This window comes from Uloborus diversus, chromosome 7 (genome assembly GCF_026930045.1).
Source record: "Uloborus diversus isolate 005 chromosome 7, Udiv.v.3.1, whole genome shotgun sequence".
Classification (NCBI taxonomy): domain Eukaryota; kingdom Metazoa; phylum Arthropoda; class Arachnida; order Araneae; family Uloboridae; genus Uloborus; species Uloborus diversus.
In genome coordinates, this window is record NC_072737.1 from 2,621,498 (window position 1) to 2,642,204 (window position 20,707).

A 20,707-nucleotide genomic window follows, 5' to 3' on the forward strand; every position below is an offset into this window, starting at 1 on the left:
TTTTTCGGCTTTTCTTCTCATTATTTATCTTTAAGACAAAATTTCGAAAAAGTAATTCCAACGTCCTAATTTCGGTTGTTTTACGTATCATATTTTGCTAGTACTTTATAAATCTGATGAACTTTCGTTTGCAAGGAGTAATATGACAAAAGCGTTATAAAATCTAAATTTGAATTTAGAAAAAAAATTAAATTTCAAAATAATTCAATGAAATTTTATATTTGAGTTGGTGTTAGCATCGTGTAAATATGCTGAAAATTTCAAAGAAATTCATTGAAAATTACCTTAAAAAAAATTGAAACCCCCGTATCGTGCGGTTGACCGATAGATCAAGCGGTGAGGCTCATAGAACGACATCAGAAGCAACCAGTTAACCAGTAGCTCTCAAGAACGCTGCGGTTAGCAACCGGTTAGTCACCAATCGAGCTCGTCGAACGCAATCTACCGTATTTTCCTGCGGTATAATCCACGGATTATCTGCTAAAAAAGGCAAAGTTTATGAGGTGCGGATTATATGCAGCCACGGATTATCTGTGATTTTTTTCTCCCCTGAACACCAACGCATTGAACCTCCATATTTTTACAGTACGATTCACCGATCATCGATCGAAACTGTACGCCGACCGAATGTTGTTTATTTTACGAAGCATGCATGTTCTTCTTCGCTGCCTGCCTGTATGTTGGTTATTTTACGTCGCTTGAATGTTACTCTTGCGCGATTCAGGCCATGTAAAATAAGCAAGAATACAGTGAAAGAGGAAGCCATTTGCACAAGATTAGACGTTTGCTCCTTTGTCTTGACTCTTTTGTTTTTCAAGTCATTAGCGAACTATAATCAAGATTTCAAGAAGAAATCATTATATTTTAGATTATATTTCAGATTAATTTTGATTACGCCTTCAAAGTAATTACTTTTACATGTTTTTAGTTTAGTCGCTCAAATGGTATGTTAAATTCAAACTTTATTTTTTTACATCGTATTATCCGCGGATTATACGAAGCTTTTTTTCTACAGGCCGATTTCAGGACCTGCGGATTATAGGCCGCCCGGGGATAATACGCGGGAAAATACGGTATGCGCTCGAGAAAATTGGTGATAAAACAGAAAATGTTGATTTCCTCAAAACCTAATTTTCGACATAATTACAAAATTAAAACTGCTCCTTGCAAACGAATTATTATTTCAATTTGCTGAAAATTTTATGCCAAGTATTTAAGCGGTTTGTTAACATTTTGTTGTGAAAGATTTTTCTGTTTGATTAGTTTTGTGGAGCATATTTGCTATATTTTATTGAAATATGAACATATTTTATCGAAAACGTCTAGTTTTCGGCTTTTCTTCTCATTATTTATCTTTAAGACAAAATTTCGAAAAAGTAATTCCAACGTCCTAATTTCGGTTGTTTTACGTATCATATTTTGCTAGTACTTTATAAATCTGATGAACTTTCGTTTGCAAGGAGTAATATGACAAAAGCGTTATAAAATCTAAATTTGAATTTAGAAAAAAAATTAAATTTCAAAATAATTCAATGAAATTTTATATTTGAGTTGGTGTTAGCATCGTGTAAATATGCTGAAAATTTCAAAGAAATTCATTGAAAATTACCTTAAAAAAAATTGAAACCCCCGTATCGTGCGGTTGACCGATAGATCAAGCGGTGAGGCTCATAGAACGACATCAGAAGCAACCAGTTAACCAGTAGCTCTCAAGAACGCTGCGGTTAGCAACCGGTTAGTCACCAATCGAGCTCGTCGAACGCAATCTACCGTATTTTCCTGCGGTATAATCCACGGATTATCTGCTAAAAAAGGCAAAGTTTATGAGGTGCGGATTATATGCAGCCACGGATTATCTGTGATTTTTTTCTCCCCTGAACACCAACGCATTGAACCTCCATATTTTTACAGTACGATTCACCGATCATCGATCGAAACTGTACGCCGACCGAATGTTGTTTATTTTACGAAGCATGCATGTTCTTCTTCGCTGCCTGCCTGTATGTTGGTTATTTTACGTCGCTTGAATGTTACTCTTGCGCGATTCAGGCCATGTAAAATAAGCAAGAATACAGTGAAAGAGGAAGCCATTTGCACAAGATTAGACGTTTGCTCCTTTGTCTTGACTCTTTTGTTTTTCAAGTCATTAGCGAACTATAATCAAGATTTCAAGAAGAAATCATTATATTTTAGATTATATTTCAGATTAATTTTGATTACGCCTTCAAAGTAATTACTTTTACATGTTTTTAGTTTAGTCGCTCAAATGGTATGTTAAATTCAAACTTTATTTTTTTACATCGTATTATCCGCGGATTATACGAAGCTTTTTTTCTACAGGCCGATTTCAGGACCTGCGGATTATAGGCCGCCCGGGGATAATACGCGGGAAAATACGGTATGCGCTCGAGAAAATTGGTGATAAAACAGAAAATGTTGATTTCCTCAAAACCTAATTTTCGACATAATTACAAAATTAAAACTGCTCCTTGCAAACGAATTATTATTTCAATTTGCTGAAAATTTTATGCCAAGTATTTAAGCGGTTTGTTAACATTTTGTTGTGAAAGATTTTTCTGTTTGATTAGTTTTGTGGAGCATATTTGCTATATTTTATTGAAATATGAACATATTTTATCGAAAACGTCTAGTTTTCGGCTTTTCTTCTCATTATTTATCTTTAAGACAAAATTTCGAAAAAGTAATTCCAACGTCCTAATTTCGGTTGTTTTACGTATCATATTTTGCTAGTACTTTATAAATCTGATGAACTTTCGTTTGCAAGGAGTAATATGACAAAAGCGTTATAAAATCTAAATTTGAATTTAGAAAAAAAATTAAATTTCAAAATAATTCAATGAAATTTTATATTTGAGTTGGTGTTAGCATCGTGTAAATATGCTGAAAATTTCAAAGAAATTCATTGAAAATTACCTTAAAAAAAATTGAAACCCCCGTATCGTGCGGTTGACCGATAGATCAAGCGGTGAGGCTCATAGAACGACATCAGAAGCAACCAGTTAACCAGTAGCTCTCAAGAACACTGCGGTTAGCAACCGGTTAGTCACCAATCGAGCTCGTCAAACGCAACCTATGCGCTCGAGGAAATCGGTGATAAAACCGGGGTTGTGGCTAAACAGTGTCCAGTCTCCCATCACGCTGTACCACCTGCCTGGTCCGATTCAGAAATCCGCAGCACTTACCGGTACACATCAGGGTACAGAAGTAGACGAAAATAACGGAGTAAGTGCAAATCATTTTCACGACGAAAGCTATCGACACACGGTAAACATTCGTGATCTCCTTGTGGCTAAAGGAGGGAAAAGAAAAGAATGATAGTATGTAAATAAAAACATTTCAACACTCAAATACACAGGATGAATCAAGTTTTGATGGCAGTGGCGTAGTTAGACCCGACTTTCGGGGGGGGGGGTTACTTCTTTTATATATATATATATATATATATATATATATATATATATATATATATATATATATAATATATATATATATATATATATATATATATATATATATATATATATATATATATATATATATATATATATATAATCGCTTGGAATTTTTTCCTTTTCTTCTTTTTTTTCTTTTTCTTCTCTCTTCTTTTTCTCTTTTTTTTTTGAGACTAACTTTTCGGGGGGGGGGGGGGGGTTTGTCCCCAAAACCCCCCCTTAGCTACGCCCCTGTTTGATGCCAAATGTTAATTTTGGCCCTTGAGCTATGTCAATCTTATACAGTAGAAGACCGTTATAACGCACACCTTGGGACCAGAGCTTTTGCGTTATACAGGTTTTGGCGTTATATAGGTCATTTCACACATTTTTAAACTAATATTCAAAATATATCTATATATTAGCACTTCAGAATGAGTTTTATCTGCAATGAGTATTAAAGCACCAATATTACAATGAGTCGTTCACAAATAAATATGTTTCACAGTCAAAATAAAGTGCATTATCCTGCACTTCTGCTAGCTTCATGGTTTGCATAACAGCTGCATTTTCAAGAGCCATCTGGTATTTTCTGTTTACTATGAGTACTCATTTTCAATTTAAAAACTTTGAATAAAGATGGAAAGATGAAAAACTGTCTCAAAATTTGATTTGCCTTACAATTTTTATGTTTGCAAGGCAAAACAGAGGGATTTTTTAAACTTCAAAACTTATCGTTTACTTCTGAAAAGTGGTGCGGTTTATAGAGAATTGCATTATACAGGTCGGCGTTATAAAGGTATTCCACAAATTTTTAAACTAATATTCAAAATATATCTCCATATTAGCACTTCAGAATGAGTTTTATCTGCAATGAGTATTAAAGCACCAATATTACAATTAGTCGTTCACAAATAAATATGTTTCACAGTCAAAATAAAGTGCATTATTCTGCACTTCTGCTAGCTTCATGGTTTGCATAACAGCTGCATTTTCAAGAGCCATCTGGTATTTTCTGTTTACTATGAGTACTCATTTTCAATTTAAAAACTTTGAATAAAGATGGAAAGATGAAAAACTGTCTCAAAATTCGATTTGCCTTACAATTTTTATGTTTGCAAGGCAAAACAGAGGGATTTTTTAAACTTCAAAACTTATCGTTTACTTCTGAAAAGTTGCGCGGTTTATAGAGAATTGCATTATACAGGTCGGCGTTATAAAGGTATTCTCCTGTATAATTAAAACTGAGTAGTATTAAAAAAGAGTAGTGTAGATCTAAAAATCAGGTTTTAACTAGAACGGTTTCGGTGACTTCGGAAGGGGGGTTTGATGGCATTGGGCATTCATTGGGAGAGAATAAAATAGGAACATATAAAAAAAATTTTGCCCACGAAAAGGCAAAATGGTGCATCTATTTACAACGGGGCAGCAATTAGGGGTGGGGGGGGGGGGGACTTTTTATGGTTTTTATTTCCAATTTAGGAACCAAAACAAGAAATTATAAAAACTGCAGAAATGTCAAAATTGTCAGATCATAATTATTTGTTTTACTTTGTATAATTATTTGTTTATGAAACATTATTTAGCACGAGCAGTCACTTTGAGTTTATGCATTCATTGTTTAGATATTAGTAAATCAATTGTTTTACTTAAACAAGCCACACTTGCTCAATGAAATTACTACCAAGATGCCTCAGAATACTGTAGAGTACATAATGTAAGTCTAATCCATGTCCAAGTGTTTCTTCGGGGAAAGTTATTGTGTACATAATTCATCAAAACCTTAAGAAAAACGTCAGTACAGCTGTTTAATTTTCATCAATTACCACTCGTATATTCTCAAAACCAGCCTTAGCATAATTTTGTACTTTTTTTTTCTTTTCATCTTTTTGCTACCACTAAAAATTCTATGTCTTTTAGCTGTCAGTTTCCTTTCCTTTTTTTTTGATCCCCCCCCCCCCCCACTTTTCAGTCCCAATCGCTGCCTCTCAAGACCTGTATTGGGTATTTTTTAAAATTTGATGCCTTGATTGCAACAGTCAAAAATTGAAATTGGGCTTAATATCCTTATGTTTATTGGCTGCTTTAGAATTAACATAAACATAAAGAATATTAAGATCAACTTCAATTTTTGAGCGTTGCATTCAAGAAACCATGTACTTATTTTATTTCATATTTTTAAGTGCGGACCAAGCTTTTAGAAATGGTCTTCAGAATTCAAGAACAATTTTTATATTTCATTTTAAAGGTTCTACGTTTTGTAATTTATTTGAGGTGTGAATTTTTGAAATTTAAAGCATATTTACTTGTTACCTATCCTTCTTTGAAGACTAAACAAATTCATTAATTTTCGTTTTTATTGTTCGCATAAAGAGAACAGCTTATATTTACAAAAATGTTCTTTCAATATTGCCGATTCGTATGCTCGAATTTCAAAGCACTTTTTAACAAGTATAGTGAAAAAAAGTTCTAAAAACGCCAAATTCAGCCTTCAAAGTATTTGTTAAATTTATTAATAATTCTTTTTTTTTTTGCTATAATTAAAAAGCTTTTTTTTTTTTGCCTCCCATTTTTTAGTCCCGGTGACTATCTATCTACATTCAGCTTATCATTGGAAAATTTTTTTTGTGCAATCACGATTGCTTATTGTTCTCACTTGACTGTTTTTTGATGTCCTTTGATTTTATTTTCCCACCAGCACCCTCTGCAGCATCACCGTCGACCGGCTCCTCACGATGCTGCACCTCTAGCGAAAACGGTCTCCAGGTTGCATGCATGTCCTACATGCATACATACACACATACACACACATATACCCCCCCCACACACACACATATACCCCCCCGCACACATACACAAACACACGCCTACACACACACCTACACTCATACCCACACACACATATCTGCACACAGACACACGCCTACACACACACCTACACTCATACCCACACACACATATCTGCACACAGACACACGCCTACACACACACATATACACACTACACACAGACAAACACACCCACCTACACATACCCACACACACATATATACACACCAGGGCTCGAAAATTAAACTGCCCGACATGCCCGGGGCATGTAAAATTCCGACCGGGCATGAATCTTTTACCCTTACATGCCCGGCCGGGCATGTAATTTTTTGATCAAATATGTTTTCCTAAAACTTGATTATTTCCGATTTTATTGAAAAATTATGTATCCTTACTTGGAGCTCAAAATTTATTTCAAGCCCTAACTGTTAAGATGGTTTGCTGTTTCCGGTTTGAGTAGAAGCGATCCTTCCCGTTATATAATTTAAATTTTGTTACATTTAATGACGGCATATTATGTACTATTTATTCAAACTATTTTTTTAATTATTTACAGTGATACCTGTGTATAACAGTACTGTCTATAACAATAAACCTGTCTATAACGATATTTTCCTTGGTCCCAGCAAAATGTCTGCATAGTAAATAATTCAACTATCTATAACAATAAACTGCCTATAACAATATTTTTTTAGGTCCCAACAGTATCGTTGTAGACAGGTTATTCTGTATATAAAAATAATTCGTTTGATTAGTGCTGTACGACAAATTCAAACGCTTTTATTGATACACAATAAGGAAAACTGGGCATGTATCTTTTAGACAAACATGCCAGGTAGGGCATGTAAAATTTTAAAGATTTTTCTAGCCCTGATACACACATGCCTGCACACAGACACAAACACACAAGCCTACATACACACACTCGTGATTGCGAAAAACATAATTTGAATTCAAGATGTCAAAGTTCAAATCAATTTTTTTTTTCCCGAAAGCGAGAAAGACCACCGATAATCGTACTGCGAAGCAAAAATTCTTCGAAATGTATCATTCAATGTTGGTGTGGAGGTTAAAATAGAGGGGAGCGTCATTACCTGGTGTAGAGAAGCTGCCAATCGAGCAACTGCATCATGATGTAGGTATTGGCGAAGCAGAAGAGGATGTGGAAGAAGCAGTAGCTGTAGGTCACCCCTTCCCTTTCGTTCCTGATCACCTTCTGGCCGCCATCTTCGTCCACAGCGGGAGCTGAAAATGGATCAACCCGATGACACTCAAACCTGTTTTTGTGCAGTCTTTTTACTTCCTTTTACAAAAAAAAGGAAGTATTGTATTCGTGAAAAAAATTTCACTCAAAAACCGGCCTTAATTTTTTTTTTGCTCACCCCCGAATGAATATTGATTTTTTTTTCGACCCGACCACATGTGCATATATATACCTAAGAATGTATTGACATCCGAAATATCCATTTTGTCATTCCCCAAGTTAATTACAACAAGTTTTCTCATGACGTCTGTATGTACATATGTGTGTGTGTATGTGTGTATCTTGCATAACTCAAGAACGGAATGTCCTAGAAAGTTGAAATTTGGTACTTAGAATCTTAGTGGGGTCTAGTTGTGCATCTCTCCTTTTGGTTGCATTCGGATGCTCCAAAGGGGGTCTTTTGCCCCTTTTTGGGGGGAAATCATTGTTAATTTCAATGTAAACTCAAGTGGTGTTATAATTTGGCGGACACTTGACGATTTATCGCCAGTCTTTTGGTCGCCAAGTTTTGCCGCCAGCTTGGCGACAAATTTGGCTTTATTTATTTATTTATTTTTTTAATCTGGTTTCAATTTGGCCACTGTTGGTGATATTTGGAGAGTAAAATATTCAATCACACATTTTAAAATTGCCAGTAACGGGGAAATGACATTAAATTGGAAGTAAAAGGAAGTCATGTGACCAGACAAAATTATCTATAAAAGAGTGAGGTAGCAACTTCAAGTGACAGAAGTGATTTTGAACCAGCATACCGTGAGAAAGTTTGCATCTTGTCAGACTACGAAGGGTAATGGCTACATGTTTTCAAACTTTTCACTGATTGCTACTTATTATCCAGACTATTTGATAGTCTCTTCTAAAACCGGATATTTCCTTGGATTTTAACTCTACATCATCTGCAGGGGGCAGCGTTTCACCAGAAAAGTTGTTTGTTTAGGAAAAAACCATTCTGTGTGTGTGTGTGGAGATTCTATTTTCAGAAATGGCGTCTCAGATATTTAGCCTCCCTGGTGCCTTCAAAACAAATAAGAACACCATCAACTTCTAACAAGTAGAAGTCGAAATAAGATTGCTCGAAGCAACAATTAAAATTTCGGCATTTTCCTTCTTGTAAGTGAAACTGATTTTTAACAACATAAAACCAAATCTAGAAATAACTTTTAATGTGAATTCTTTTTCTTGAGGATTAGTTGAAGTACATTCAATTACAACAGAGGCTAAAAACTACACTTTCAAAAGAGTTTATCCAGATTCTTCACGACTTTCTGTCTTTTTAAATGTCTTCTTTTCGTACAAATTACGTTTCCTTTTTAATTAGAGACATATTAGTTACGAATTTAGTCTTGTCATGCTGGTTTTTATTCTGTCAGAAATGATTTATCGTTTGAAACTGAGATCTTGCTGAAAGTATCACCAGCTGGAACAATGTCAAGCAAGAACGATTGTTTCCATTAATTTTCTTTTTGAATAATTAAAACAGAATGTTTTTTTTTCTTTCTCTCCCTTCCCTCCTCCTCCCCAAAGTCAGAGATTTCATTTCTGATGAAAGTCTCCTATCACTTAATATCCATAATTATGATAATTGACGAGGATGTTTCCTTAATGATTTTGAAAAAGTTGTAGTTGCAGAAATTTTCACAACAGCAAAATTAAACAAAGCTTAAATTTTTGAATTGTTATTTAATTTTTTTCCATTCTATTAGCAATTAAAAGGAACATCTATTTTAATCAGAAAGGAAAAAATGATAGCATTTGTGTAAAAAAAGAAACATTTATATTTGAGTTGTTAACTTACAGTTAAGAGTTGACTGTAGCTACAAGTAATTAACTTGATTTAATAAAATGTAAAATATAAAGTCAACGACAACCTAAATTATCACTAATTAAAATTAATGACAAACGAGTCACACAAATAAATATAATTATAATCAATACAAAAAAAAAAAAAAAAATAATTAATTTAAAAAAATAAAATAAAATAAAAAGAGAGAGAGTTGACAAATTTTGCAGCAGTGGTAGCACCCTCTAAATATTATTCAATTTTTATTTTTCAGATATGAGAATTTTTTTCTCATCCAAAGGAACAAAATGAGAGGGTGCCTCATGAAAAAATAACACTTTTAAAAATAAGACGCACCCTAGATACATCCATCCACATGGTGTTCAAAAAACCTCTGAATAGAATGTAAATGATTGCAGTAAATTGTTTACTCCATGAAAATTCTTTTTAAGCTAACATTTGAAATACTACTTCTTTTCACCGCTTATGAAACTAACTACGAGCGTTTTTGCCCTTTTCGGTACATCACTCCTGACCGAGAAGGTGATGATTTTTATTCACACCCAAACAGTTTCGCAATCTTTTTGCACCCGAAATCATTGGTAGGGGGAGAAGGGGGGAGTGTCGTTCCTCAGCCTGTCTCCCCCCCTCCCCTGAAATGGTAGTATGTATCCAACTCAGATTTCCAGTGAAAATTTCTTTGCACGGTCAGCCATTTTCCTTCCTTACGCGAATGGCATAGCAACAGGATTCCCCGATATATATCAGTCAGTCGATATATATCATGATATATATCCTATATTTATTTTGAAAATATCATATTTTGATATTTTTGATATTTGTTTCAACTACGGTATTTTCAACGTAAAAATGAAATTAATCATAGTCTCAGTGTTCATTCATTATTAAAAATAACCAAACAGTTATGTACTATATTTTTATGATGTATTAATACATGATTAATGTAACAAAGTAGTATAATATTCCCATTTTGTTTTAGATTCACAAAATTATTAGTAATGTAACAGTTTTAATTCACATTAAAAGTGCCTAATTAAATATTAAACATTGGTCAGAAAAAAAGAAAATGTCTTATGACTCTGCACCGACCAATGCATATTTTTTGTTTCCAAGTCATGTAACTGTGTAAAAGTAGCTAACAGGGGGGAAAAAAAAAGAGTAAAACAGTTAATGCAAAATTAACACAAATAAAATTGATAAAGATTAAATTAAATGTTAGATAAAATATAATATAAAAATAATAAAAGAAACCTTATTTTAAGTCTACATATTGTAATAACAATACAGTAGAAGACCGTTATAACGCACACCTCGGGACCAGAGCTTTTGCGTTATACAGGTTTTTGCGTTATATAGATCATTCCACACATTTTGAAACTAATATCCAGAATGTATCAATACATTAGCACTTCAGAATGAGTTTTGTCTGCAATGTGTATTAAAGCACTAATATTACAATTAGTTATTCAAAAATAAATAAATTCACAATCAAAATCCTGCACTTCTGCTAGCTTCATGGTTTGCATAACAGCTGTATTTTCATGAGCCAGCTGGTATTTTCTGTTTACTATGAGTACCAATTTTCAATTTAAATGTTTTGAAATGAGATGGAAAGATGAAAAACTCTCAAAATTTAATTTTCCCAACAATTTTTATTTTTGCAAAAGCAAAGTAGAGGGATTTTTTTTAAACTTCAAAACCTATTGTTTACTACTGAAAAGTTGTGCGGTTTATAGAGAATTGCGTTATACAGGTCGGCGTTATAACGGTCTTCTACTGTATAAGAAAATCAAGAGTGATTTGAGGATGTATTTTCTATTTTGAAGACTTTAATTTGTGTTGGTTGAAAATATCGAATAGATATCAAAATATCCGATATATATCAAAATATCAAATAGTGTCGAACCTTGCATAGCAAGCACCACCTCTTACTTCAGGCAATGAATACGGGAAAATGCTTTCCGAGTTTCTCTTGCTTTTGCAGCAGACAACATTTGATTTAATTGATATTACAAATGGAAAAGACTCTGCACTTTTCAGGATACAAAATCAAATGAACCTTAAAACAACTATTACTTTAAAGAAAATTTTATTGGAAGCTTCTCTTACCTTCTGAAGCACAGCAACAATCAAAGTAATCCTGTAAATAAGCAAAGAAAACTAGATTACAAATTTTACGTGTATTGACTAAAATGAAATTTTTAAAAAAAGGCAAAGAGTTAAATTTATTAACGTTGCATTTGAACAGTTAAACCAAAACAAAAAAATCAGAAACATTAGCACACTATACTTAGTATTAAAGATTGTTCTCAAAACAGATAACCTTGTTACAGAAAACAGTGTTGATTATAAAAGTTTTCAATGACTGACATTAGACATGCGCCCATAAGGCCAACCAATCAATCAGTTGTCGATAATCAATCAATTAATCATTAGAGCCAATTACTTATTAAAAGAATTATATTTACTATTACCAATTTCACTGCCATTTTTTTCCCATTTTTTAACTGACTTTTGAAATAGTTAATAGTTTACTTGTGATAGATGATTTGTTTTCCTCCTCTTTCCAAATTTTCCAAAAATAATTTTAAAATTTAAACTAATTTCTTTGAGCCAATTTTCAAATTATTGTTAATAAAATTATGTAATGTTGACTAGACATAAAAATGAAAAAATATTAGGGGGCAACCTGTGTTCAGTAGAACTTTTAATTTAAATTTATTATCCATTCAATCCAAGACTTTTAGTCGTTATAAAAAAAATTATAAAAGCATCTAAGAGCACTATTCTAAAGGGGGGAAATATCAACTCATGAAAACTGTTTCAACATTGTATATGTGTATATTTATTCCAAATAGAAAAATAAAATTAATTAAAAAAAAAAATAAATAAATAAATTTAAAAAAACCAATACTTCAACCATTAGTTTGTAAAGAAAATGTACATAATGTTTAAAAATCAAATGAGATTTAATAATATTATTATTATTTTTTATTTTTTTTTTTTTGGAATCAAATGTCCAGAAAAGCAATGGTTTTTCATTTCAAATTCAACTTTTTTTACACTTTTCTTACAATTACATTGCAGTATCAGCCAACAGAATGCATTCACAACAAAGAAAACATCCCCCCCCCCCCCCCCGGTGTACTGACAAGAAACGCTGAATGTGTTCGGAGGGCAAATACTGTGCCAGAAGTTTCAAATTTCAGTGAAAGCGGCATTGCATTTCTGGAGTCCTGGTTGGCCATCTGGTTCAGACGGGAAAAAACTTGAAGGTCACGAATCTTAATAAACTTCTGGATTCAGGTCAATTGGTACTAGATATGAGACCAGGTAAATTGTTTGAGTCAATAGGGTCTAGTTTGATTCCAAGGAGGGTCTGAATTTGCTTGTTTGGCTCCAGATTGAAATAGCGTTTTCTTTGGAATTTGAAGCTTTGGCACGTGTGCTATCCTGATATCTTTTGCGTCTCTTGTTTGTACAATATAGTCAGGGATGAAAGTTTAATTTCAAAGAAAAATCTAACGTGGACTCTCTCTATTCTGAACGTTCATGGGACCGAACAAAAGTGCTCAGATTATGGGGGGAGACATTACAGAGGGAGACTGGATAATCCACATATATATGTGTTCTATTTCTCTAATAGACTATGTTCAGTACTAGTACTTTGCCTAGCAAGCTATACCAGTTACTGAGATAGAGGTACTGTATTTTGGATTGCTAGGAGATAATTTTAAAATTTAAAGTCATTTCTTTGAGCCAATTTTCAAATTATTGTTAATAAAATTATGTAATGTTGAGTAGACATAAAAATGAAAAACATTAGGGGGCAACCTGTGTTCAGTAGAACTTTGAATTTAAATTTATTATCCATTTAATCCAAGACTTTTAGTTGTTATTAAAAAAATTATAAAAGCATCTAAAAGCACTATTCTAAAGGGGGAAAATATCAACACATGAAAACTGTTTCAACATTGTATATGTGTATATTTATTCAAAATAGAAAAATAGAATTAATAAAAAAATAAATAAATAAATAAATAAATTTAAAAAAACCAATACTTCAATTATCAGTTTGTAAAGAAAATGTACATAATGTTTAAAAATCAAATGAGATTTAATAATAATAATATTATTATTTTTTTTTTTTTTTTTGGAATCAAAAGTCCAGAAAAGCAATGGTTTTTCATTTGAAATTCAACTTTTTTTACACTTTTCTTACAATTACATTGCAGTATCAGCCAACAGAATGCATTCACAACAAAAAAAAAATCCCCCCCCCCCCGGTGTACTGACAAGAAACGCCGAATGTGTTGGGAGGGCAAATACTGTGCCAGAAGTTTCAAATTTCAGTGAAAGCGGCATTGCATTTCTGGAGTCCTGGTTGGCCATCTGGTTCAGACGGGAAAAAACTTGAAGGTCACGAATCTTAATAAACTTCTGGATTCAGGTCAATTGGTACTAGATATGAGACCAGGTAAATTGTTTGAGTCAATAGGGTCTAGTTTGATTCCAAGGAGGGTCTGAATTTGCTTGTTTGGCTCCAGATTGAAATAGCGTTTTCTTTGGAATTTGAAGCTTTGGCACGTGTGCTATCCTGATATCTTTTGCGTCTCTTGTTTGTACAATATAGTCAGGGATGAAAGTTTAATTTCAAAGAAAAATCTAACGTGGACTCTCTCTATTCTGAACGTTCATGGGACCGAACAAAAGTGCTCAGATTATGGGGGGAGACATTACAGAGGGAGACTGGATAATCCACATATATATGTGTTCTATTTCTCTAATAGACTATGTTCAGTACTAGTACTTTGCCTAGCAAGCTATACCAGTTACTGAGATAGAGGTACTGTATTTTGGATTGCTAGGAGATAATTTTAAAATTTAAAGTCATTTCTTTGAGCCAATTTTCAAATTATTGTTAATAAAATTATGTAATGTTGAGTAGACATAAAAATGAAAAACATTAGGGGGCAACCTGTGTTCAGTAGAACTTTGAATTTAAATTTATTATCCATTTAATCCAAGACTTTTAGTTGTTATTAAAAAAATTATAAAAGCATCTAAAAGCACTATTCTAAAGGGGGAAAATATCAACACATGAAAACTGTTTCAACATTGTATATGTGTATATTTATTCAAAATAGAAAAATAGAATTAATAAAAAAATAAATAAATAAATAAATAAATTTAAAAAAACCAATACTTCAATTATCAGTTTGTAAAGAAAATGTACATAATGTTTAAAAATCAAATGAGATTTAATAATAATAATATTATTATTTTTTTTTTTTTTTTTGGAATCAAAAGTCCAGAAAAGCAATGGTTTTTCATTTGAAATTCAACTTTTTTTACACTTTTCTTACAATTACATTGCAGTATCAGCCAACAGAATGCATTCACAACAAAAAAAAAATCCCCCCCCCCCCCGGTGTACTGACAAGAAACGCCGAATGTGTTGGGAGGGCAAATACTGTGCCAGAAGTTTCAAATTTCAGTGAAAGCGGCATTGCATTTCTGGAGTCCTGGTTGGCCATCTGGTTCAGACGGGAAAAAACTTGAAGGTCACGAATCTTAATAAACTTCTGGATTCAGGTCAATTGGTACTAGATATGAGACCAGGTAAATTGTTTGAGTCAATAGGGTCTAGTTTGATTCCAAGGAGGGTCTGAATTTGCTTGTTTGGCTCCAGATTGAAATAGCGTTTTCTTTGGAATTTGAAGCTTTGGCACGTGTGCTATCCTGATATCTTTTGCGTCTCTTGTTTGTACAATATAGTCAGGGATGAAAGTTTAATTTCAAAGAAAAATCTAACGTGGACTCTCTCTATTCTGAACGTTCATGGGACCGAACAAAAGTGCTCAGATTATGGGGGGAGACATTACAGAGGGAGACTGGATAATCCACATATATATGTGTTCTATTTCTCTAATAGACTATGTTCAGTACTAGTACTTTGCCTAGCAAGCTATACCAGTTACTGAGATAGAGGTACTGTATTTTGGATTGCTAGGAGATAATTTTAAAATTTAAAGTCATTTCTTTGAGCCAATTTTCAAATTATTGTTAATAAAATTATGTAATGTTGAGTAGACATAAAAATGAAAAACATTAGGGGGCAACCTGTGTTCAGTAGAACTTTGAATTTAAATTTATTATCCATTTAATCCAAGACTTTTAGTTGTTATTAAAAAAATTATAAAAGCATCTAAAAGCACTATTCTAAAGGGGGAAAATATCAACACATGAAAACTGTTTCAACATTGTATATGTGTATATTTATTCAAAATAGAAAAATAGAATTAATAAAAAAATAAATAAATAAATAAATAAATTTAAAAAAACCAATACTTCAATTATCAGTTTGTAAAGAAAATGTACATAATGTTTAAAAATCAAATGAGATTTAATAATAATAATATTATTATTATTTTTTTTTTTTTTTGGAATCAAAAGTCCAGAAAAGCAATGGTTTTTCATTTGAAATTCAACTTTTTTTACACTTTTCTTACAATTACATTGCAGTATCAGCCAACAGAATGCATTCACAACAAAAAAAAAATCCCCCCCCCCCCCCGGTGTACTGACAAGAAACGCCGAATGTGTTGGGAGGGCAAATACTGTGCCAGAAGTTTCAAATTTCAGTGAAAGCGGCATTGCATTTCTGGAGTCCTGGTTGGCCATCTGGTTCAGACGGGAAAAAACTTGAAGGTCACGAATCTTAATAAACTTCTGGATTCAGGTCAATTGGTACTAGATATGAGACCAGGTAAATTGTTTGAGTCAATGGGGTCTAGTTTGATTCCAAGGAGGGTCTGAATTTGCTTGTTTGGCTCCAGATTGAAATAGCGTTTTCTTTGGAATTTGAAGCTTTGGCACGTGTGCTATCCTGATATCTTTTGCGTCTCTTGTTTGTACAATATAGTCAGGGATGAAAGTTTAATTTCAAAGAAAAATCTAACGTGGACTCTCTCTATTCTGAACGTTCATGGGACCGAACAAAAGTGCTCAGATTATGGGGGGAGACATTACAGAGGGAGACTGGATAATCCACATATATATGTGTTCTATTTCTCTAATAGACTATGTTCAGTACTAGTACTTTGCCTAGCAAGCTATACCAGTTACTGAGATAGAGGTACTGTATTTTGGATTGCTAGGAGATAATTTTAAAATTTAAAGTCATTTCTTTGAGCCAATTTTCAAATTATTGTTAATAAAATTATGTAATGTTGAGTAGACATAAAAATGAAAAACATTAGGGGGCAACCTGTGTTCAGTAGAACTTTGAATTTAAATTTATTATCCATTTAATCCAAGACTTTTAGTTGTTATTAAAAAAATTATAAAAGCATCTAAAAGCACTATTCTAAAGGGGGAAAATATCAACACATGAAAACTGTTTCAACATTGTATATGTGTATATTTATTCAAAATAGAAAAATAGAATTAATAAAAAAAAAAAATAAATAAATAAATAAATTTAAAAAAACCAATACTTCAATTATCAGTTTGTAAAGAAAATGTACATAATGTTTAAAAATCAAATGAGATTTAATAATAATATTATTATTATTATTATTTTTTTTTTTTTGGAATCAAAAGTCCAGAAAAGCAATGGTTTTTCATTTGAAATTCAACTTTTTTTACACTTTTCTTACAATTACATTGCAGTATCAGCCAACAGAATGCATTCACAACAAAAAAAAAATCCCCCCCCCCCCCGGTGTACTGACAAGAAACGCTGAATGTGTTCGGAGGGCAAATACTGTGCCAGAAGTTTCAAATTTCAGTGAAAGCGGCATTGCATTTCTGGAGTCCTGGTTGGCCATCTGGTTCAGACGGGAAAAAACTTGAAGGTCACGAATCTTAATAAACTTCTGGATTCAGGTCAATTGGTACTAGATATGAGACCAGGTAAATTGTTTGAGTCAATAGGGTCTAGTTTGATTCCAAGGAGGGTCTGAATTTGCTTGTTTGGCTCCAGATTGAAATAGCGTTTTCTTTGGAATTTGAAGCTTTGGCACGTGTGCTATCCTGATATCTTTTGCGTCTCTTGTTTGTACAATATAGTCAGGGATGAAAGTTTAATTTCAAAGAAAAATCTAACGTGGACTCTCTCTATTCTGAACGTTCATGGGACCGAACAAAAGTGCTCAGATTATGGGGGGAGACATTACAGAGGGAGACTGGATAATCCACATATATATGTGTTCTATTTCTCTAATAGACTATGTTCAGTACTAGTACTTTGCCTAGCAAGCTATACCAGTTACTGAGATAGAGGTACTGTATTTTGGATTGCTAGGAGATAATTTTAAAATTTAAAGTCATTTCTTTGAGCCAATTTTCAAATTATTGTTAATAAAATTATGTAATGTTGAGTAGACATAAAAATGAAAAACATTAGGGGGCAACCTGTGTTCAGTAGAACTTTGAATTTAAATTTATTATCCATTTAATCCAAGACTTTTAGTTGTTATTAAAAAAATTATAAAAGCATCTAAAAGCACTATTCTAAAGGGGGAAAATATCAACACATGAAAACTGTTTCAACATTGTATATGTGTATATTTATTCAAAATAGAAAAATAGAATTAATAAAAAAAAAATAAATAAATAAATAAATTTAAAAAAACCAATACTTCAATTATCAGTTTGTAAAGAAAATGTACATAATGTTTAAAAATCAAATGAGATTTAATAATAATATTATTATTATTATTTTTTTTTTTTTTTGGAATCAAAAGTCCAGAAAAGCAATGGTTTTTCATTTGAAATTCCACTTTTTTTACACTTTTCTTACAATTACATTGCAGTATCAGCCAACAGAATGCATTCACAACAAAAAAAAAATCCCCCCCCCCCCCGGTGTACTGACAAGAAACGCCGAATGTGTTGGGAGGGCAAATACTGTGCCAGAAGTTTCAAATTTCAGTGAAAGCGGCATTGCATTTCTGGAGTCCTGGTTGGCCATCTGGTTCAGATGGCAAAAACTTGAAGGTCACGAATCTTAATAAACTTCTGGATTCAGGTCAATTGGTACTCGATATGAGCCCAGTTAAATTGTTTGAGTCAATAGGCTCTAGTTTGATTCCAAGGAGGGTCTGAATTTGCTTGTTCGGTTCCAGATTGCAATAGCGTTTTCTTTGGAATTTGAAGCTTTGACTCAATGTGTGCTATCCTGACATCTTTTGCGTCTCTTGTTTGTACAATATAGTCAGGGATGAAAGTTTAATTTCAAAGATAAAAAAATTTTGAAAAAAAATAGAACCAACTTCACAAAATTGCTCTAAAAAGTGAAAAATAATTTTATTCTTTAAACACCATCGCTAATACTTTTAAACGTAATTTTTGAAGTTGGCGCAAAAACGATAGATAAAATCATTCACAGCCATAACTCAATGTTTCGTTCGTAACTTTGGATGATTTTCTAAAAAAGAAAAAAAAAAAGGAACGAAGCATGGTTACACTGTCTTTTACTTTTTGTTTTTGCGCCAACTTCAAAAATTACGTTTAAAAGTATTAGCGATGGTGTTTAAAGAATAAAATTATTTTTCACTTTTTAGAGCAATTTTGTGAAGTTGGTTCTATTTTTTTTCAAAATTTTTTTATTTCATTCTTTTTAGTGTAAATGTAGATATTTCAGCAAAAGTAAGAAGTTACCATCACGAAACTTTACCTTATTTTTTTTAATAAAAAAGCTCCATACTAAAAAAAAACGATAAGCACGCCTTAAACTTTAAGCGATTGGCACTAAAAATTTATCTTTGTTCCTCTCTGGAATTCATTTGTGTGTTAATTTAATTATAACCATTTAAATATCCCTAACTAATTTGCATTTCACAGCGTACTAAGTTGCTTGTGATGCAATCCTATATAGTTGAGGCAAATATAACTAAGTAGTATTGTGAAGGCCAAGCAGATCCTGATCACTGCATCACCTCGCTTCCAGGTTAGCTTTACCACCACGATGGAGCAATGACACTGAAGAAACTTGATGCTTGCTTCAGGGAAGCCTTTATTCAAAATTATCATTACAATTACTATTAATGTTACTGTTATATGGCACCTAACTTTTACAACAATAGGTTTCATATTTAATCATTTAATAGGAAAATTGCATGAAATTTACTGTTTTTTACCCATGACTTTTTTCTAAAGAACATATACGGTCAAACAAAGTAATGGGACCTAAGTTGAGCCATCCCCTATCCATTAAAAAAAGAATCGTCAAAATCGGTTCACTAGGTGAGACGCTGTGAGTGGACAAACAAACAAAAAAAAAAAAACATACATACGGTACGAATTGATAACCGCCTCCTTTTTGAAGTCGGTTAAAAAATCTACAGTGGACTCTCTCTATTCTGAACGTTCATGGGACCGAACAAAAGTGCTCAGATTATGGGGGGAGACATTACAGAGGGAGACTGGATAATCCACATGTATATGTGTTCTATTTCTCTAATAGACTATGTTCAGTACTAGTACTTTGCCTAGCAAGCTATACCAGTTGCTGAGATAGAGGTACTGTATTTTGGATTGCTAGGAGATAATTTTAAAATTTAAAGTCATTTCTTTGAGCCAATTTTCAAATTATTGTTAATAAAATTATGTACCGTATTTTCCTGCGTATTATCCGCGGACGGCCTATAATCCGCAGGTCCTAAAATCGGTCTGAAGAAAAAAAAGTTTCGTATAATCCGCGGCGGCGTATAATCCGCGGATAATACGATGTAAAAAGATAAAGTTTGAATTTAACATACCATTTGAGCAACTAAACTAAAAACGTGAAAAAGTAATTACTTTGAAGGCATAATCAAAATTAATCTGACAGATAATCTAAAATATAATGATTTCTTTTTGAAATATTGCTTATAGTTCGCTAATTGCTTGAAAAACAGAGTTAAGTCAAATGAGCAAGCGGTCTAATCTTGTGCAAATGGCTACCTATTTCACTGTAATGTTGCTTATTTTACGTGACCTGAATCGCCAAGAGGAACATTCAAGCAACGTAAAATAACCAACATACAGGCAGGCAGCGAAGAAGAACATGCATGCTTCGTAAAATAAACAACATTCAGTCGGCGTACGATCTCGATCGGTGAATCCTACTGTAAAAATATTGAGGTTCAATGCGTTGGTGTTAAGCGAAAAAAAAAAAAATCACAGATAATCCGCGGCTGCGCATAATCCGCACCTCATAAACTTTGCCCTTTTTAGCAGATAATCCGCGGATTATACGCAGGAAAATACGGTAATGTTGAGTAGACATAAAAATGAAAAACATTAGGGGGCAACCTGTGTTCAGTAGAACTTTGAATTTAAATTTATTATCCATTTAATCCAAGACTTTTAGTTG

General features: G+C 32.8%; 1 long non-coding RNA gene across 1 annotated transcript; it reads right to left on the reverse strand.

Annotated features, from left to right (window-relative positions):
- Window positions 1-3,109: 3,109 nt before the first annotated feature.
- On the reverse strand, window positions 3,110-11,485 carry LOC129226633 (uncharacterized). The gene is made up of 3 exons (XR_008580808.1): window positions 11,455-11,485; window positions 7,375-7,525; window positions 3,110-3,310 (listed from the first exon to the last, which is right to left on the reverse strand). It is a non-coding gene; the product is annotated as an uncharacterized LOC129226633 (long non-coding RNA).
- Window positions 11,486-20,707: the final 9,222 nt, after the last annotated feature.